This window comes from Melopsittacus undulatus, chromosome 9 (assembly GCF_012275295.1).
Source record: "Melopsittacus undulatus isolate bMelUnd1 chromosome 9, bMelUnd1.mat.Z, whole genome shotgun sequence".
NCBI classification, from domain to species: Eukaryota; Metazoa; Chordata; class Aves; order Psittaciformes; family Psittaculidae; genus Melopsittacus; species Melopsittacus undulatus.
This window is the reverse complement of record NC_047535.1, coordinates 8,201,402-8,224,099: the sequence shown is the minus strand read 5'-3', so window position 1 is coordinate 8,224,099 and position 22,698 is coordinate 8,201,402.

Sequence of the window (22,698 nt, the reverse complement as noted above, 5' to 3'; positions counted from 1 at the left end):
CTAGTGGAAAATAAGTTTGTCAGATCAGGTATGGGTATGTTTGTTTTGGTTCACTAGATTTCTTAATAAACACATTAGCTGTAACCTACTATGCAGAGCTTAATTGCACAGCTATAACAAAATTCCATAAAGAACATAGTTAACAATTGCTAAGCTGCAGTTGCTCCTGTTACTGCTCCTAGAGTTATTAGACAGTAGCGGCCATCTGGTTCCCCTGGAGTCCGAGCAGAGCAGGATCTGCATCAACCCACAAGAGGCAGAAAAGGGGAGAGAAAAACATACACTTAAACAGTTGTGTAGCTGGGTTTTGTCAACTTCAATTTCTGTTAACACTGCCTCCCACGAAGAGCAGACAGCTTCGGCTGGCATGGTCCATGCTTCTCCCACCCAGGAGCTGTTCTGTTCCATCGCCAAGAGCTACACTCACTGTGACTGCCTTGCCCCAAGCATCAGAGCCATGCTGAGTCCTGAAGAAAGCCTATGATACCACTCCTGAGGGTCGGGCCTCTGTGGCACTATGAAATTGCTCAACTGATAGTCCTACAGAGGTACCAGAAAATCATCCCTGGTGCTAAATCCGCAATCAAAGAGGCACAGACATGTTCTGAGTGTACAGCAGGACCAGAGTTCAAAGCTGTGAAAGGGTTTAAATACTGAGAGCATTCACTAGTCAGGTGAATGTAAGATCTACTTAAGACTATGAGCATTTAATAGTGCTGATAAAATTAGCAAAGGCTGGTAATTGCTTTGCAGAAAATACAAGGAATGAGCGGGGGAGGATTTAAACCGCTGTAATATTTAGATGTTTGTCCTTAAAATGCTTCACAGCTCTTTAAACTGGGAAGAGGACTTTCAGAAAGGGTTTTATGGATTTGAGACGTTCATTTGGAAATCATTCCTGAAGCCTTGGAGATTAAGTTGGAAGAAGTTATTATTGGGTGCCCTCAAGTCCAACTGATCCCCCAGGCTCAGCCCAGGAGCAGTTAAAACACCTCCTCAGTTTAGCATTACCTGCAGGGTGGCACAAGGTCTTGTCAGTGTTGGCAGAGAGGTCCTGTACAAGCCAGCACAACAGAATTCTTCCTTGACCAGATGTGGATTTCAGTGCTCAAGCAAATGCTTCAGACAAATGAGACAGATCATGGTAGCACTTTATGGATGTTCTCACAACCCAACCCAGCCCTCCCGATATCCAAGGCTTTGGATGAAGCTATCGCACTCCAGGAGTATCTCCAAGATCTGTCTTATCAGATGAGAAGCTTCTTTGAAGTCTTAGGCAAGGATATTCTAAAGGCTTTTCATTTTCTACTCGTTGATCCTATTTCAGTGGAAAGACATTTAACCTAATCCCTTTTAACTCTGGCTACAGAAAATAACTGGCCAAGACTGGCAGATAAGCAGTTAAAAGTCTCCAGTTCCTTTTTCAATTAAGGCTCTCTTGAAGATAACCTGTATCACATTTAGTGAACTTAAAATAGTTCATGCTTATTCAGTAAGTTTCACTGAAATTAATTTGTTTTTCTAAACACTGCTGATAGGTTGAAATACAGGATCTCTCCAAATTAAAATCCACTGTTGGGAGATGCAATCTAGTATTTCCTTCACATTAATGCCAACATTAGCAAAGTTTTCTTGAGCAGCTTTATTATTCCAAAGAGCTCTTAAATGATGGGAAATAAGTTATATATACAGAGGTCCAGGGTTCATCTTCCTTTGTGGGGCACCCTAAAGGGATCCCTTTGCTGCTCTCCCATCCCCACACAAAACAGGCATAGCTGTGGAGCACACACATGTCCACATTCACCTCCCTGCCTCACAGTGGGTCAGGGCTCACTGCATAGCCACAAACTGGCCAAGTCAAGGTCCTTTTGCTAAACCTGCCTTTAATGTGTGCATCCCACATGATCACTGGTTGGGTTGCTCTTCACAGCTGGATGGTGCTTGGCCAAAGCCTGTGCCCTGATTTATGCAGGCACTTGAAAGCATCCTGATGCTCAACTGTTAAGAAACATCTTTGCACAGACTCCTTCAGGAATCAGTAGCAGCATACAACAAATGGCAAGGGCAGTCTGTCAGCTACTGTGAAGCTTTGCCTTGGCATTATTTCCCTAAGTCAAAGCTAGACAAAGAGGAATCAGGGTTGGATGCCATCAGCTAGATCAGATCTTAAAATGGAGCAATATTATCCTAGCCAGTGCCACCAAGTCTCAGCAAAAGGCAGAGAAGCACTAACAAGATGCAGATTAATGGCCTCTTTGGCTCGCCTGTTCTTACCTAAGGGAGAAAAGAATCTCTAACAGCAGCAAAAGTGGTCCCAAGCAGGAACAGCAGCTTTAGGAAACCCTATAAACCCCTACACCCCCAGGCCTCCTCAGCAATACTTCAGCTACTTTGCCTGGGTAGAGAGATGGAATATACCCACTCCATCACCCCAAGGACAGAACCCTATTCAGTGCCAGTGACTTGGCATGAAGCATTAAAGGCTTTGCAGTGTGAGACAGAAATACAACACATGTAAAACATCAGTTACAGGTTTCTGCTGTAAGGCAGGGAGACAATGGAGCAGTGAGACTGGATTAGGTCTTTGAGGTATTTTAGGGCTCCAGCAGTGATGCCCAATTAACACAAACAGCAAGTGCCAAGAGCACTCCCAAAGCAGTAGGTGTAGATTACTCTGCAGAATTCAGCCATCAGCTTACCAGCTCCATGTGGTGTGTTTTCCAGAGGCTTTGAGCATCTTACCAAGTAGAGTTGTTTTCTTAACCTACCGCTGTAGGCTATGGGTTTAGAAACAATACAACAGGAGGAAAAATGAGTGTAACCCAAAGAAAAGAAACCTGCATTTGCTCTCAAGGAAACTGCTAGCTCATTCATCAGCCAAGAATTAAATAGCAATAGCTGTTCAGCTTGGATTTTGCTGTATTGCCCTATGAAATGAGGCACTTTGAGCCTGAATTCACTTGCTCTGCACACTGGGGGGGGCGGGGGTGGGGGTGTTATTAGATTATTGATATATAGTTGACAAAGGACAAGTGTTTTGAGATCCACTGAGCACTCCTGCCACAGTCCAGGTCCCTGCACACATACAATGGCTTCTATCTGCACCAAGTCCATAGTGTGCTGTGCACTTCCCCAGATGCCAGCCTCAAGGTGGGACCTCTGTGCCCATCATTACTGTCATATAAGGGAGCTCAGAGCCCAATGCTTGGAGTAGCATCAACACCAGTGTGGTATTCTCAGCTTGAACTTGCTTATCCTTGAAGGCACAAGTAAGAGCTGCAAGATGAGGCACCTTCATACTATACAGAGCACACCAGCCCATTGAGGTGTGTGGTGTGCAGTCAGCTGCTATATGAAAACAGACTTCTCCATCAGGTATTTGACCCTAGCAGCCTACATTCGGCCAATCCTGCTATCTGCCAGTGAAAGTAAGGGGGACAGAAGACATCAGGAGAAGCAGGAAATCAAAGATGCTTCCTTCTGCACTTCAGAGTACAAGAGTTGAGGTAAGTCAGTAACCTTGAGAGCTCTCTAGGTGATAAGCAGAAAAATGATTTACAAAGCATGCTTAAGCAAGGAATTACTCATGGCTGTTGAACAAGCTCTTGTAGCTCAGAAGATGAGACACTTAAAGCCCCGTGGCACTGCTGAGCAGCTTTCCATCTCCTGCATTGCAATGTTTCTTCATGCTGAGGTTAATGGATCACAAGGATGGAGGCTCACATCTCTGGGTTAGCTGAGATGCTTGACATCAACTTGAGATGGGAGCAGATGGGGCAGAACTATGGGGACAGCTATGCTGGCTGGCATCTCAATTCTTTCCCATTTTGTACTGAACCAGTGCACTGATCTGAGTGACAGTAGCTGGCAGCTGAGGAATAAGGGTGCAGGACTGCCTTGTCCACATGGCCAGGATGAATATTTAGTACAAGAGCATCTGGTGAGCTATTAGGTGACAGGGAGCAGGAAGGGTTAAAGGCAGACAGGTCTGTCATTACAAAAGGGTAACACAAACTAGAACTACAGGCTAGGGACAAGAGAGGGACAACCAGTCTAAGACCCAGTACAGCAGACAGCACAAGCCAAACTGCTCTGGTTTACAGTGACTGCTGATCTTACCCAGGGTCCCCAGGAACACAGAGGAAAAGGCTGAAAATGCACTGAGAAAATGAGTAAGGAAAGTAAGTGTGCTAGAGATGCAGACCATGTAATTACCAGCAGAAACCTCACTGGCTTAGAGGTAACTTAAGTTCATTAAGGGTCTAACACAAGATGGCCAATGACCTCAAGTGGCAGTGGTAGAGTGGAAATTAGCTCTTCAGGTTCAATACCAGCTTGTTTTGCATATCAGGATCCCAACAGAGCAGCCTGGGAGCAGCTGGGTAGGGGAAGCAAGCAAGAAGGTTTTCCTATAAACTCGTCTGGAGAGACCAGGGAAAACCAGGAGTGCAGCCAAGGCACTCACAGCAGGAACCTGCAGCCACAAACCTCTGCCTTAGCTTTGCAGCAGCTGGGAGATGCCTCTCCATACAGCAGCTCCAGTTTATTACACCAGCTTTGTACAGTGCTGCACTCTTCCTGAAGCAGAGTTTCCCTCATATCTCCTGCAAGCATGGTCCACAAGCACTAGGACAATGATATTCACATTGCACCTACTTCTGGGCCACCAAAACCATTTAAGAGCAAAGGGGACCACATTAAGGTCATCCCTTGCCCTGAAAAGCTCAGAAATGCCCTGCCTCCTGCCATATGACACCACCTTGTGCCATCAACTCCACACTCAGAAAGAAAACTGCTTTTTCAGCCCACAGCTCAAAGCATCCGTTGACTTTGTGCTGGCAAACCCCTACCTGATGTGTTAGTGAGGACAGTGCAAGGCAGAAATAAAGAGTTCAGAGAGGCACTGAGATCCAGAAGCACACTGGGCTTCTACTATCATCTTCATATCATGTAACATTGCAAAAAGGTGGAGAAAAAGGCACTTTCCTGTATCAAAGCCATTGGCAAAGACAAAGGGAGAACAGGAGCCGCCTCCTTGCAGGAGATGCTGAACAAACAGCAAACTGTGCCAGGCAGCGAGAGCACTGAGGGCACCAGCTGCTTTCCAGAGCTGGACAAAGACATGTACTGCCATCCCAGTCTTGGTGGCACCTCATGTCCCAGATCCCACTGGCAACACAGGTACTGCCTCACAGCAGCATAGTGACACACATAGCACTTGAGAACAAGCTGCCTCAGACAAACAAGAGAACTTGAATTCCTGCCCAGCAAATCATCCCCTTGAAAGGAACTTTGGGATCAGTGTTTATGAATTCCCGAGTGTGGGGTTTGTTTTTTTTCCCAAGAAACTTTGTCGGCTGTGACAATAACAAAAACATTGGTTTGGCAAAGTTTCTGTTTGAGGATTCCAGTGACAGCACAAGTGTTGTGCTGATAACAATAATACACATCTGTTTCATAGCCACTGCTATTTGCTGCAGACTATTTATGGGATGTACAAACCCCCTGTACACTCGGCACAGCTCAAGCTTTCCCCCCTGGAGAGGTCTTTTCCCAGTCAGGTGTTTTGTCTGGATAAAGCATAGATGTTACCTCCCAGAGATCCAGACTGGCACTTCTGCTGCACACATGGGCCAGCTCCACTGTTCTTCAGGGGACTAGGACTGCCCAGGGGCATTAGACAGTGCAGGTAGGAGCTGCACAAGACATGTACTCATCCACATCCATCCAATCCTGTTAGCTGGGGGTTCAACAGTCCTTGCAGGCTAAAGTCAAGGAGGCAGTGGACCTTCCAAAGGGACATCAGTTAACAGGGCTACTACTGCTTCAAAGGCCCTAGGTTCAGCCTAGTTCCTCACAGAGCCTCAGTCCAGGCACAGCAGCTCCAGCCACGTCATTACTTTATCCAACATACAGCAAAGCCTTCAAATAGACCTCACCTGGAAACTGAGCTGCAGTTCAGTTTAGCCAGAGCAATCACAGTTGTCCTGCTCCTGTGCACAAGGCACATAAAAGCCCACTTAACAGTTTTGCTTCCCTCCTGTTTTTCAAATCCAATCAACATTAGCACAAATAGATGCTCTCATATAAGCTGTTTCCAGGCAGCCCAGCTTATGACTATTTTATTTGACTTAAAAGTCTTTGTTTAAGCACTCCTTGCAGTTGAGACTGGGAGCATAAGGCAATCTCCCACGCTGGCTCTCACCTCACTCAGTTTGCCCAATAGATCTTGAGGCAATGCTGCCGATTACTTTATTGCTGCTAGATCTCACATTGCCCCCTCTGAAAAAGTGTGTTGACAGACACTGATGACTGTGGGTCAGAGCAAACAGCTGGCAAATGGCTACTACCGTTCCTGTGGAGGAAGCAAGACTATCAAGCCTGCAGTATTTATCAGGCAGTAGGAGAGCTGACTTGCCTGCTAAACAGGGTGGGCTGTGTTTTTAACTCCACTCAGATGAAGAGGGAGTAGAAATCTCATACAGTTGCTTGCTGGAAAGGAACAGCTTTCCCATCTAGCAATAGTGGCAGTGCCTGAATTACCACTGTACTGACAGCCAGGATATATTGCCTTACTACTCTAACAACTCTAACTACTCTGACAAGATTTGCAGCTCCACCCCCTATCATTAATCATCTAGGTCCAGAGATTTGACTTCTGTGCATCTCCAGCAGAGCTCTCTGATATGTAAAAGATTGCTCAACCCTATGGGATAGCTCCAACACAGAGGTGTCAAGAGCACCGTTCCCATTTTGACACAGGACCACAATACAAGTGGGGGCACTATGATGGGTCTGGACATCTTTGATACTTGCCTTCCTTAAAGACATGCACATGCTTGAAGACATGACATATATGAAGTCTCCAACTTGACTGGGATTTGCAGCCTACATACACAACACCAGGATTCACTGCTGAGCTGCTCAGGTCCGGGTTTGCCAGGTAAAAGCATCCCAGGTACATGCAGACAGGGCATTGCTCAAGAGTTGTGATGTATCTGCCATCATTACTGAACACAGCTGGTTTCCTTCATTTCTCAGTTAAGCTCATCAATCCATAGAGAGGCTATTACTGTTATTGATGTGCCTTGGACCCCAGGAGTTCTCAGACTTCCCACCCCAAGAGCTTTAAAGTCATGAATTAAGCCCTAAGAGTCATTATTAAAAGAGCTCCAACCACTGCATTATTTTCATCTACCGTCTGTTTAAATGCTTTAGGCTATACTTAGCTCAAGGTTTCCATCTATAAGAGCTAGAAATATACTTGCTTTTCATTAAGAAAAAAAGCAGTTGTCCTGGAGTTAAGCAAAGATTTGAAGTTTTCATTACTGTGATATTTGTAGCAAAGGCAAAACTCTCCAGTGCTTCCAGCCTGCCCTTGAGAACATATTGCTCAAGGTGGGAAAGAAAGAAAACCCAGGATCTGGCCACAGCTCCTATGGCATCATTTGTTCACACACCCCTATGGAAGACAAAGTTAAGACTATGCTACAGTTTACATCAAGACAGTGATTTCAGGGATTTTCATAGGTGTTTGCCTACACTCCTAGTGATATAAACCAAAACATGAGATCAAGAGGAACTTTGTTTCCCTTAACTTTTCCACTTGGGTTCATTTTTAAGCCACGAGAAGTGAATTGGAAACCACACCTTCAGTTTCCTAACATGTTCTGATGGATCCAACCCACTCTTCACAGAGAACAGCCTTCATTCACCTGCTTTAACCAAGAGCAACAGGAATGGTAACACATGTGGGGAGGAAAAGAATATTTGCCCTCAGCAATCCTCTTTACTGAACTCCCATTTCCCCCAAGTCCCAAAGAGGAACAAAGCTCAGCTACAGCCAATTAAAAGATGCTCTTTTCAGCAGTTACAGTGTCTGAAGTCCACCAACCTCAGCCAGAAAGAGCCCATTTAGATTTTAATTGCTGCTTCTAATTCACATAGTAGAAAGTTTGTGGTTACAAACTAGGATTCAGAGCTCCTTGAAGTCAGCAAAAAAAATGGCACTGAGATCAGACGATCAGACTTGGCCTTGTAAGGGGAAAAATCCTTTAAGAATAGCCTAAATTTCTATATTCAGTAGGAATTCAAGAAAAATTCAGTATGTTTTTCAAGCTGAACAGCAGTTCAGTTTATTTTCTGCTTTATAAAATAATCCTATTGGAAACATCGCTGTGCATACATTCAGTAACTATTTCAACAGAAAAGGAAACCCTACGCAATACTGCAGATAGGTTTAACAAATATTGAAAAGACTGCTCTACAAATACCACAGCCCTGCACAGCACTGGAATCACGAACAGCAGCTGGAAGGTGAATGCATCATCCCCATACATAAAGCATCCCATTTTCCTTCCACAATACCCTTGCTCTGCAATAGTCCCCTCTATATGGGTATCAGCTTAGTCAATAGCAATATAAAACAGATTTATAGCAAGACATCAACAAAAGAAAACTGTGAGGAACTTGTGCATTCACACTGCTGATAAGGTAATTGCTCCAGGAAGGAACAAGACCATTCACTGAAGTCAGTGGGAAAGGTCTTTATTTACAAATGGGAGCCCACAAAAATAGCTGTGCCTTTTACTGTGCTCTGAGCAGCTTCATGTTGCATGGATTGACTCTGGAGGGTGTGAACAGACCTGGACATCTATGGGTCCTCACATTATCGACAAGCACCATGCACTTTGCACAGGCCCCACTGCCTTTTTGAGTGGCTAGGTACAGAAAAATGAAAGCAAGAAATTGTTCTTAAGACCCTGAGTAAGCACTAAGTAATTTGTGATGCAAAACATACCCATCCTGGCTCAATCAATTAGTGTTTCCTGCTGCCAATACCAAGGTCTCCTTTCTGGAGAGCACCAAACACTCTAAAGCAGCTGTATCACTCACAAGGGCACTAAATTCTTCTAATAAGTAATTTTTAAACCATGTACCACACTCAGCCATTCATGTCTTCAGTGCTTATCTGCTGCTTTACTGAGGCCCTTTGTTAAGGCATGAGATTGACTGGAAGCTCTCTAGGGTGAGCTAATTTTCATAGAATATAGCTTTAACAAATTCTATGTAGCCAACTGGAAAATTAAGAACTGTTGCTTTTTCTCTGGGATTTATTAAGGTTGAAGTGGTCTTTATAAGTGTCTTCTCAACATGCCTGGGCAATCTAATCAATTGAAGAGAAATTAAGGGTTTGGTTAGATTTTCTTTCACAGGAATTGACCTGATGATTAGAGACGATGCCCTGTGTATTACTTCATCTACTGCAAGAAGAAAAAGAACTGTAGCTTGCTACAAGTGGCCAATTTTGGGTGCTTGAGGCAACCCCACCTAGCAAGAATCACTTGGTACTACTAAGAATGACTGTACAATGCATTTGCTTTGCATTTGATTTTGCTGAACTGGCACAGTTCTTAAACAGCTTCAAGCTGTGACAGCTTGAAATGCAGTGGGCCAGATTGGACCATGCAGACCCAAGCAGCTCCACACAGCTTCTTACGGTCATGACAATGCCTCCTCTGAGCCTTCCTGACAAGAGACAGAAGAACCTTCTGATTTCATATTTCCAAGAGACAACAGCACTATCTCCAAGCAGTGAAGGGCAGTTAACAGAAATTAAACCCAGATCCGACTTCGCGTATTCAAATCCCCATGTCAGGTAAATAGCCATTTCCTAAATCAGGTAAAGAAAAAGGCCAGGAAGCCCACACCAGCGTTCTCACTGAACACTTGCAGAGTCTGTAGCAATACCCACAGGGGAGAGAATGAGCATCACCATGGAGGCATCTGCCCAGCATCTATACATTAATCATTCAACATCTTGCCATTCAGAGCAGCCAGACACTAACCTTAACACAGCTGCTTTGACTTGTTATCAAGGCATCAGATTTGCTGGACAATATCAACATGTTCAGACTGATATCCTTCACCCTCTCAGTTGCAAGAGGTGCTTCTCAGACATACTGTACTGATGGCTGCAAGTCTGCCACGTGCCTGCAGAGATCCTGAAACCACCATGCATTCATTTCAAGGAAATTACTGGAACAGGGACAGGAATAAAATATAACCCACAGGAAAAAATAGTTTCTATTTGAGTGTAACAGATATCCCCTGGGAAGATGACAACCTCTGTGTATTTGTTGATAGAATAAGCCGTATCATCAGCTGGACCACAAGAGAGGCTAATGAGTTTCTGTGATTATTACAGAAGGTGTGCTCAGGAGAAGCTGAAGATTAGTGTCATTGCTCAGGTAGCAGTAGGGGATCAGAAAAACAGGATGAGCCCAGGCATCCCAATTCAGTAAAACTCTAATTCAGACTGGAACAGGCACAAAAAGCAGTGTTGTTTAGTTAATCTCACAAAAAAAGAGACTAAAAATAGCTCATTTTGGTTTGAAAAATGAAAGACCTGGCACACAATTACAGTCTTAACAGATCAAGGAGATTACTAGCATCAGACCCTGCCTATTTTCTCACTGAGAGCTGGAGTGACCCCAGTATTAGCACAAGAGGAATTCTGTATTTAATTTCCAGCACAAGCTCAGTTATTAGTTAAGTGTCTCAGTGTTAGATGAGGGTAAGTCTGGAAAAGTTTTCCTATAGGAGAACAGGAAGAAGTAGGCATCCCTCATTAAAGGCCATCTTGTCTTGTAGAGAGGATGACAGAGTGGCACTGCCAGTAGCAGTCTGGTCTGGGCTTCCTTTGCTCTTGCTTCAACAACATCTTACTTTTCCACTGATGACCATTTCATGACATGATGGAAGATTCTCCCTGAGATGCTGCCCAAGCACATCCCAGCAGCAGCACCTGCCTGCAAGTTCACCAAGCAGGACTGGGAATCTTCTTTGAACCAAAACAGTCAAACTTTTAGCTACCTCCCTTTTTCCCTTGACCCTAACACAGCAATGTGTGCAGGTACCAAAAGCCCCAGTAACATCTGCAAAGCCATTGATATTTTTCAGTCACCTTCTCACTATTTCCATGAAGCAATTGCAAGTTTTTAAGAAAAAAGGGAGAAGCAGCTTTAACATATTGAAAAATTAAAAATTTAGAGGGGCAGGATAAAACTGATGGAATCTTACATTAAATTATAAGACCGCAGGAATGCTAATGCAATTTTATCACTCATATTTAGTCTAATAAAACCCTCAGGCCTTTATCTCCACTCCAACACCATCCTGCATCACAAAATGGTTTGGCCAAGGAGCAGAGGTCGGATGCATTGTAAGGTGTCTAAGCCAGGGAAGCTGCCATCCTCAGGATTTACCCAGCCTGTTCAGTCCAGTCCCAGATTGCCTATGAAAGGGCAGAGCTGGGTACCAAATAATTGCCAGCAGGACATCTGACCCCAGGAGATCAAACAGCTCATGCTGGAGCTCTCATAACCTGCAAGACCTACTGGAATTTAACCCCCAGACCTGTAGGGATACGACAGGTGTTTTGTGCATCTTCTAGACCACAGATTTACTGTGCAGTTACCTGAGCTCAGTGTGCCATTAGCCTCATGTCCCTGCACTCCTTTGAAACCCTGTTCTGAGTTGTCGCAAGATAGGAATTCAGAGTGTTCTCAAGGATCTGTGTGCCTGAGACCTGGGTAGATATTAATTTCACACATTAAGTTGCTCACTAAAACCTTTCTACTCTATATCTATTTCCCAGCAGGATTCACAGGACCTTGCACTTGAAGGGCTACTGATCCCTTCCAGTCACTCACCCCACTCAAGCCCCAAGTTCAGCCTGTGCACAGTCACCCCAAAGTGAGCAGGGCATGATTTCCACAATGCACTTTAAGGCAATTTCTACTAAAAAAAGCCAACAAGAAAATGAAGAGCTGACTGAACTGCAGCAGAACTGACACATTGCATGGTTTTGAGGAATTATTTAATTTCCCCTATTGATAAAAGCTACACATTCGTAATCAGCTCAGTGCCTCACCAGCCTTGTGCCAGACTGAATCATTTCATCTGGAAGATGACAAACCACAAAAGTTCAAGGTTGCCACAACAGCAACCAGGCTTCAGGTATGGAAATACTATAGACAAGCAAAACTTGCCAGCCTCAAGACTCTGCATCACAGGCAGAGCAAGGCACATGCTGATGCTTGCTAGAGCAGTAGAGCTCCACAGCAGCCTTAGCCCAGAATGACACAGGAACACAGGGATTTAGCACCCATGGGATGGAGGGGACCCACCAGGTTCTGAAGGGCACCTTAGAGAGATCAGTACTTTCTTTGCTGTAAAGATGCCCTATACAGGCAGTTCTTGCCTTTAAAGTTTTAATCTATCCCAGGATGAAAAGGACCATCAGAGCATTGCCCCCAGACTGAGAAAGGCAATGTGACTGCACTGTCTTGCTGCTCTACAGGGACATCATGGCCAGCAACTATAAAGCTGAACTAAGCATGCACATATGGTCAGGGACCACTTTCAAAACATAGCTTTATTTTTGTTCCTGTGCCAGACATGTGGCATTTTACCTGTTTTAAATGCCATTAACTTCTATTGCCAGATTGTTTCTATCCAAAAATTGTTTTTTTTCTTCTCTTTAATATTTTAAACTGTAACAGAACTAGATTTTTCCGAAGGAAAAGTGTGTAGCCAAGCAAATACATCCATGTCATAAGATGAATGATTACAGCTAAAGCAGCTATGCTTTCAGGATTAGTCTTATCTAAATATTTCATTTCTTCTTGAATCATCAACCTCTTTTTACATAAATACTGATAGAGTTTATAGATCATTCCTGAAAGCAAAGTTTGATTAGAAAACCACTGGGGAAGAGGAATTCAGTGTTATCTAAAGGACAGATTTTGCTATCAAACAAAGAACCCATGACAAGATAATAGACAGATCGCTTATTTTTTCTAGTGGTTTTATTTTGAACAAGAGGACTATCATAAGCCTTTTGCTATTTCTGCCATTGCTGGATTATTATAATGAAGCATTTACATGGTATAAAACCATTAGGCATTGTCAGGGACTCCCTGGAACTCACTGTTCTGCAAGGACTCAGCACCACATGCACCTCCTATACTGTGGAATTCATCGAGAACTGTCAACACATGCTTCCTTCAGTAAATTAGAAAGTATAAGAAACCCTGTGGCAGGCAAGATGCAATACTGATGAGCTGCAATCAGCATAAATTACAACCTGAAAAGGAGATATAGCCAATACACAAGGAAAGAGAAAATGTCTATTATGACTATCGAAAAACCCAGGTGCAACAAGAACCTGAAGTCTCAAGATTGTTATTTACAGCAACTGGAGCTTTGCAGTAACACAAGACTCTGTTCATGTCTAGACACCATCAAGATGGTGTACACCATTACACATAGGCAAGCCCAGCTCCCTTGTGCACCGAGCTAGCTTTAATCTGCATTTACAAACTCTTTCTGGCAGAATCACACCTACAATAGATGGATGCACCCAAGTCCTGAGCAGCGCCTGTGCCAACTCCTAAGGGCAAGAGCTGACTCTAGCACCATAAGACAGCAGAGGATGTGTTGTCTGTGTGCTGGCCCCCTCCTCTGAAGACCACCTTGTCAGACCCTGGAATGACCTGGGATAGCATTAGAACTTTGTCTTGCCTTAATAATCCAGCTAATATGGAAAAGCCTCTCCCACATGCTGCTGGGTTTCCCTGATCCCCAGATCCTGTCCACGCTTCTTGCACCAAAGCCAGATGCTCAGCACCCAACTCAGAGGCTGTTGGAGGGCTGGATGGAAATAAAAAGGGTTAAATCTTCCAGAGGAGCAGTTCTTGCAGGAGGTTTCTGCATCTTGTGCAGGTCCAGCAAGGTCTGTTTTTCTCCTATGGACTGTTGTGCAGCCAGGACTGAGACCCAAACTGCACTGAAAATGCTTTAATAACTCATGAAGATGAGAAAAGGAGATTGGTGATAGGGATAAGAGCAGCCCAGTGTCACCAGGCATCCTAGTGAGTGACACAAATCATCCACGTTATGGATTTCATTTAGATCTCCCTGTTCTTACTACATGTGCACAATTCAGGTACCAATCTCCTCCAACAGCTCTTGTTAACTGGGTGATAAGTACCACTGATTACCAGCAGGCCTAACAACATCTTTACCTACTACCCCATTGGAAGATGCATTGATAAAGCTCCCTCCTGCAAGAGGAGAGATGGTATCTGCAAAGTGCTAATAGTCTAATGCCACTTTCAAAATAGCTTGTGCCAGCTAAGTTTATCCTACCTCTCAGCACTTTAAAAACAGAAGCTCCAAACACTTTTCCCCTACCAGTTTATCAAGATTTATATTAGATTTGGGTTCTCTATTCCAGCTTGACTTGCCCAATTTTTCAGCATTCTGTAATCAAACCCCAGGAGGCCCATGACTCCTGCACATGACATCATCTGCTTTCGAGATGCTCCTGTGCTCTGAAATGAAGAAGTAACTGTGTCAGGCAATAAGCAGGACGAGAATATTTCATGAATACAAAAGAAATAGTTAAAAGTCAGCAATTCATTTGGCAACATGGATGTGCTTTTGTTTGGTGAGAAAATGCCTCCCCTGGCTTTTTTAATCTTGGGATGCGCTGATTTATTGTGGCACTTTGTGCTTTTTCAGTGCTGTGCATTTCCATCCATTTTATTCCCTCAAGTGGGGCGGGCTTTCCAGTGGATTACCACCTTTTAGTAATTACAAATATAAATGTCACTGCTGTCAAATAACATAACGCACCTCACGCATCAGGACACAAGCTGTTTAAAATCAAGCTATTATAGTAAAGCCATCGCTGTGTGAATTCTCCTTGATTAAATGCATAGACATTAATCATTTTTAATAAAAACCGAATTGTGTCAAGGCAGCAATGAACTTTCCAGAAGACAGAGGAATGGAATGATGTTTCCAGAAGGCACTGTTCCTCCAGGCATCACTTCAGCACTGGAATACAGCTCAAGTACATAATGCATAGCAGCAAGAAGCATTACTTCAAAGTGACTTCCATACAGTAATATTGCAACAGCCCTGAAAGCTGCAACCCTAAACATATGGGAACCGCTCACCTGAGTGCAAGCAGAGCCACTGCAGTCGGAAGTGTCTGCATAAGCACAGCCCCGGCAAACCAAGGCCAGGGTCCATGGTAATTGGTTTTACTGCACTGTCAATCCTACCCCCAGGAAGAGGTTTCCCTGCCAGCCCCCTCAATGCCAAGACAGTTCCTATTTTCCATGCTGTCAGTCTCAGATCCTACCAGGTTTCAGGCTGTAGAAGACAGATTATCTCAGCAGCATCATGGCGGAGGCACTGCTGAGGATGGCCAGTTACTCAAAGAGAAAAGGGCACATTTTTTCCCCTATGCTTTTTTATCTGTGTCAGACCCATCTGCCATCCACTGCTGTGCTCATCTTTGTCACGCCTGGGAACCGTAACACCACCAAAGGGTCTGCAGCATGCACTAATTAAGCGGAAACACGGCTTGATGGAAGGATTTGGTTTCTTTATCCCTCCAGAGAAGGAATACTCTGGGAAAACAAGCTATGATTATTTCCCCTATATATTAAAAGAGTTATTTCACATCAGGATCAAATTGCAGTCACAGAGTGGAGCAGCCGCTTGGCATGATGATAGATTGCTATATCAGTCATACCTGTGAACCTTATTTACAGAAGCATCACAAAAACATTTGAGCTGGCAGCCTTCCATTTTGAGAGCAAATACAGGAAAAATGTTTTCTATTCCACAGAATTTACAACTTCTTAAAAAAGCCCCATGTGCAAACCATGCTTCCCTTCAGTCCTTCAGCTCCTGCTGACTTATTCAATATAGAGTCTTAAAGGCATCCCCCACTTCAAGCCCATGGAGAGCTCAGAACCCCCACAAGAACTGGGCACAGCCATAGTGACACCCAGCCCCATGTTGCTCCCTCTATCACCCCAGTACAGCTGCACAGGCAGCTGCACAACAAGAGCAGACAAGAAACTGTTCTGGGCTAAAAATAGAGGCAACTCTTTGCAAATAGTCTCTTATATTTAGCTTCAGAAGATGCAGCAAAACTCTGTTTGAAGGAAGCTGGTCTGTTACAAGCAAGATGCATCCCAGCAGGCAGTGCCCACCATGGCAGGCTCAGCTCCTCCTAGGAGACATGGGGTTTCTCTGTGGTGCCCTTGTGCACATCATGAATGTGCACATCATGTGCCCTGGTGGCTTTATCACAGTCTTAGCCAACAGCAGAAGCCCCTAGATGTTGGGGTTTGCTATTTCGTATAAGCTTTCCTTATCTGAACATGCAATTATACATTCCTCAGAAGTTATCTCTCTGCAGCCAAAAAGCACCACAGGCAAAACACAAAGAAGGAAGAAGTTGTTATAAATATTACAGCCAGAGTACACAGCCCTTCCAGCCCCCCTGCCCCAAGTCAAGTACATGAACCAGAACTGCAGCTCAGCCTCCTCTTCCCAATATAAACACATACAAGAAAGCAAGCAAACCCGGACACACACCACATTGCCACCTACCAACAGAGCCAGTGCTGCACTTTATACTTGTAAATCCCTTCTGGGTGGTCATTACAAGCTCAGGTCAACCTTTGACCTCCCTGGCATCACATGGAGCAGCTCTACTGAAAGCTGCTTCAATTGCAGGAGTCCAAGCACAACCCTTTCTCCCCAGGTATATCCCCTGAAAGACCAGAAGACCTCTTTATATTTAAGCAGGCTTTGCCCAGGTTCAAGCCCTCTCCTGCTCCTCAGCACCCCACAGCTAGAAACTGACCCCCAAAGGGCAGCAAGCTATTTCAAGCAGAAGCAAAACCAGAGCACTCACCACCCTGACCTACCACCCCTGGTCCCAAGCCGCTCCTCTTCCCTCAGCTACCTCCTCCTCTGGAAAGGCTCTTCATCCTGCAAGCCTCCAAAGTGAGCTCCTCACACACCACAATCCACCTGAGCTGGGGAGGAGCCTCTTATAAACTCATAGTGCTTAATGATTATCAGGTGGTCTGGATTCAAGGCACCGAAACAAAGCCTATCTGCTCCACCTGAGAGCTCTTCCCCCAGCTCCCTGGATTACCCAGGGAGGAAATGTGACTTCATGACAAATCATCCGTGGCTCTTCACATGGAGAACACGTATGGAAAGGCAAGCCCAGAGAAAAGAGCTGATAGAGCATCCAAGTTGAAATACTTTTGGTGTTTTATGGGGTTTTTACTTTCTTTCTGAGCAAGGAAACAAACTTTTCTATAAGGTAGAAACATAAAAATGTGAGGGGGAGATTCAGCAGCAGAGCACAAAAATTAATACATGTGATGAATACAAGCATCTGCATCTCGCTCTGCACTTCAGTATCATTGCAGATGTGTCCGCCCATACCACTGATGGTACCCAGCACTGCGGCTCTATCTGTAGAGCCAGGTCAGTGATGGAAGAACAACCTGGAGTCTACTCTGCCTCATAAATCACTGAAGAAATTACCTGGTGAGGAAAGACCTCGCTGGAAGAGGCAGAAAGAGTGGAGCCTGGCTTTGCCACCTAGATGTGGTAGCAAGCAGGGCTGGCTGGCAGCCTCAACCTGTCAGAATGTGGTCTCAGACCATGGTGTGCTGCCTTGCCCTTCACTGCTCAGCCTGTTCTTAATGTGCAGATGTTACATTTGTTTGTTTCAGAAAAGAGAACAGGTCTTCAGCAGTCTCCTACACCACAGATCTGTCAGTGCTTAATGTTGGGGTGATATGAGGCATCCCCTATTCTTACCCATGCATGATAAATGAAAGCCAGAGTGACAGCCGTACTTTACAAGCAAAGGGAACCTTCTTGTGTGCCATTGCAGAAATCATGCTCAGTAAACACATGGGTTTACTCTGCATGTGCAAATGTGAGCTCACAGAGATCACACAGGCATTACCTGCAAGAGCCCTGAAGCCCCTATGTGTAGCCAGCTTGGGGCAGGCACAGGAGCTGAGATGTGCTACAGCATCTACAGCATCCCGAGGTGGATCTAACTTACACCGGGGTGGATGTGCACCCAGGTTTTCCTTCCCGTATCAATCCAGAGAGCACAACATCCTCCTCATTTCCATAACCTTTGTACAAAGCAGAAGGGTTGAGTACTGCAGGGGGGCTGGGAGAGCTAGGAGGAGGTAAAAAGGTCCTGTTGCCAAAGTGATGGCCATACAGTGATAACGCAGCCATAGAACTGAGCTCCAATCTCCCCAAACATCACCCTCCTATCTGAATCTGAAAACCTTTAAAAAGCCTTTCATACACCTCAATTATCTTAACCACTAAGACATCACATTCCAGAATTGATTTGAACACACACCAATTATTTAAGTCAATTGCCTATTAAAATTCATTTTTTGGTGAAAGGTCAAACCTGCAGATTGAAACCAGAGGCAGTGCTTTATGGCTATCAGGATTGTGATCTGCACACAAGTTCATTATCATGTTTCTACAGAAGTAATTTCTCTTGTCAAACTGCTCTGTGTGCAAGTGTCACTGTTACAAGCTCTATTAATTAAGAGGGCTTTTTACTGTTATTAACAGAAAGTTTTAAATACTGCAGTCTCAAATAAAGGTAGGTAAAAGGCATTGGGGCTTATAACCAATGGCATGCTGCTCCTGATACTCAGAAAAAGAACTAAGTTTGCAGCTGGATGTTTATTTTATTCAGTTACAGAAGATCTCAGGAGCTTTAAGACTCCCTATGGAGAATAACAGTGCTAAGTGGTACCCTCTTCCAAAGCTGCTATTACATTCTGGTTGCACACACAGGGCTGCATCACTTATAAAGTGTGGTGGCTTCTGTTAATCCACCTGAAGCCCACCAAGAGGAAAAGGCCACAGCAATGGCCTCTCTGTGTCACCTTGAAGCTTCTGTCAACTCCTGATGAAAGGCAGCAGAAGAACAGCAAAGTAGCCTCAAAGCATTTACATTGCCCCCTCCCTTAGCAGCCAGAGCTGGGGAATCCCACTCTGGCTTCCTTCATTTCCCTAAGTTGCCATCTGATTGTAAGGTCCTAGGAAAAGGCCAGTTACTCATGGGTTGCTCCATCACTGCCTGCATGTGTCTTCCCCCAGCACACCTGCTTCCCTTTGCATCCTTCTTTTATGTAAAGGGATACAAGAGGCTTATGCAGTGAGGGGGCATTGGCACAGAGGGGCAAACACAGCATTTCCTTCCAGAGTCTCAGAAGTGTTTTATTGCTTTCGACATTGACCCTGTAACTCTCCCCAGAGAAAAATTAATTTTCTTCTGAACTAAACATCATTTGAAAGGAAGCCAGCAGTTCCAGTGGGAAAATGCTGGCATTCCCTTGGGAAAACAGGAAACAAGCCAAAAGAGAAGTTTTCATCTTAAAATGCCAGCTTGAAATACAACATTTGCATTTGTGCCCCCCAACAGCAGGCATAGCTTCCCTCTTAAGATGTTCTTTAAAAGGTTGTGTTTTGGTGGAAGGAGGAGGTGTTTGATATTTCTGATAGGAAAATCTGATCTCTGACCGTCTCTGAACATCTGAAAGTGTTTTGAGCTCTTTGCAACACAGCCTACATTATCAGTTCTGGGTGCTGCAAGTTGCACAGATCAAATCAACAAACTGTAAGCATCCTATGGGTAACTCTGTTCATTATGTCTCTTCCCAGCCCAGGGAATCGCTTCACTTCCACATGGCACCAACACAGACCAAGGCTGTGCTTTAATTACAGCTAATTCCATAGCTCTTCCAAGATTTCCTAACAGCTCTTTAAGCCAGTCACCAGGGAATAGTGGAACAGAAGCAAATGGGAGCACATAGGTGTTGCAAGGAGGATGGGTGGGTGACTGGGTCCATTCTCATATGAGTTCTTCATTCTCTTATCTTTCACCATGAATTGATTTCTTGTCTGCTGTTGAGCACAGTTTGGTTTCCTGTGGCATTTGCTGTAACAATGGAATGGTTAAATTTACTTGTTCTCAGCCAAGGTAAAAAGAGGGGAGATTGTTGGCTTCTCCAAAGTGACCCCCAAGAAACATCTGCTGCTGGATACAGATGAGAAGCCCCATCCAGCTCTATGTCTGGCTTTAGGTGAATAACCAGGAAAGAAAATTCACAGTAAAATTGGGGTTTTTTGTTCCCTTGCACCCACCCCTCTGCTTAAAACTTGGATAAATGTCACTGAATGAGAGGAAAAGTTTTCACTTACAACTAATGTTCAGAGCAAGCAGAGTAGCCAACTTCCAACTGATTTCTCTTCCCAGCTACTCATGTCCAGGAAGATCTGGGATAGTGGGATTTGCTTAACGAAAAGGGCACGTTATTCTTTATCCCCCCCCCCCCAACACCTCCCTTGAAATTAAGCCCAGGGAAGAACATACTTTACAGATTAGTTGGTATCCTAAGTGGGAAGTGCTGGAAAGACACAGGTGAAGGGGCTCCACCCAGAGTAGATGTTTCTCTGTTGCATGAGAAACGACAAGTTGTCTTCTGAAACCGAGAGCAAACAGCCACACAAAAGGAGATTGAGGATGGGGAAAGGCATCAAAAAGCAGAAGCCCTGTTTGAAGGGATGCAGTGCTGGTCCTGCTTCTGGTTGGGTTGGGCTTGACTCCTCTCTTTAAAACTGTTTGAAAATAACTCCATAGACACAACCTCTAGAAAGGGCCAGTGGAGGGGAGCAACCTGCTCTTTCAGTGCCCATCATGTTTCCAGTTCAGCTGCAGTGGCTGCTCTAAAGGCAGGCTGGGGCCTCTCTTGCAGTGTGTTTTGTGATACAGGCACATACGTGCTGGGAGGAGAGCGGCATGGCCAGGCCAGCAACATTAGCAGATGGTGAGCATCTTCCATCTCAGCACAAGCCGCAGGGCCGTCTCAGGAGGAGGGGAGGCTCAACACCTGCTCTTCGAGTCTCACACAGATCCCAGCAAGCAAAGGGATGGTCCAGGAGCAGGAGGTGCACTACCTAGAGCATCAACTCCCCAGCTGTGGTCTCTGGAGGCCATGGCAAGACATCTGCAGGACCACAGCTTCTGGGGACTGAAACTGCTCTGTTTGGCTGAAAGAAACCATAGGAAGGGACAGTGCCTTGGAGCTGTGTAGCCCAGGGGTTAAATTCCAAACTCAAGTATCTTCTCTCCACCTCCCTTCCTTTCTTAGAACAGGGTAAGTCCCTGGGCAGGACCTTACAGTAATGCCTCTCCGAATGTGAATGGCAAAGGGGAGGCATGTCAGAGCAACTTCCAAATGACCAGCATCGAGGAGCTACAGCAAATTGGCTGAGCTCATCCCAGTGCCAGTGTGAGATGGTCCCTGGGTAGGGTACACAGCTGATGTGAAACTGATGCTACACTTGATCTTAGTTGAAAGGCCATTAAAAGGAAATCAGAAGAGACAGGCTAAAAGCAATTTATGGGGTTACAAAATGATGTATTACATGCACCATGGCTCCAGATTTGCAGTAATTTAGACTGGTATTGATTGAGGAGCAACTGGGGCATATTCCACCACCTTTTTAATTTCAGTCTGATTTGGCCACTGCTTGCAGGTCAGCAGGCAATTTGCTGAGACAAAAACAAACCAAGCATTAGAGCAGCCTGAATCACCCTCTTCTACAAGTACCTTGTAAATAACTTTTAAGGCTGAACAAGGAGAAGAAAATGAAAGAACTGGTTAATCAAGACTGAAGTTTCAGGCTGAGAAAAAATGGTTTCACTGCATAGTTAAGAAGGACTATCACTCACACATAGCATCATTGCCTGCCTTTGTTTTCCCAGACAAATATGCTGTCTATTTCCTCATATTACAGTGCTAATTCTGATTCAATGTGAACTGATTAGATACCAAAATAAAGCCAAAGTACACACAGTTTCTCACAAAGGCCCCTAATCGTATCATTGCAGCAATGGGAAGGATGACTTGGTGGGATTCCAGATTATTCAAACCATGTAATGGTGAAGCATTGTGTTTACACTCTGAGGAGAGGAACAAGCTGTGAATCTGTGTGTAAATCTCCTATAAGGATAAACCTTTTCTCCTGGAGGTAGTGATTACAGTACTAATTGTACTGGCCCATGGAAGGTGATAGTGAATAGTGGAAACCCATCAGTACCTGAGGTGGGGAAATTGCCCATCAAATGACATCAGGGAAGAAAACTTGCCATGCATCAGGTGATATTCAGAAGACAAAGTGCAGGCAGAGGAAACGGGAGGAAAAGGTCATTTAATTCTTCATTCTGTCCGTTTGATGCTGGGGTTGAAGTGGTCCCTTCCTCACAAAGCTGCATTAACATGCATGAAATCTCAATCGTTTTCCCTGCTCCTTCCTAGAAATCTGCCCTATGTAGGAGCAGAGGGTGGAGGAGGGACGTGGTAAAAAGGGGAATCACTTCAAACCAATGAGTGTATCTGACTGCAAATTGCCTTCAGTGCCAGCAACAGCCCCAAGCTCACCTCTGCTGCGTGTGCGTATTGATCGCATGTATGTCATAGGCAAAGGTCTAAGTAAAGAAGATCAATTACGTGGCTTATACCAGCCGTAAGGTGCTCGATATAAATGGATTCTCCAAGTTTACTGTGACTATCAAAAGCCTGAACTCTGATACGCACAGGTAAGGAGACAGAGAAATCTCTGATTGAACTAATTAGCACTTTCCTGCTAGAAAAGCTCCTCTGATCTCTAATTGCATGTTCATTTCAGTTTTTTAATAGCATGCTTGTGAGGCTTTTTTTCTGCTTCCTGCAGGTAAAGGGAGCTGTGTCC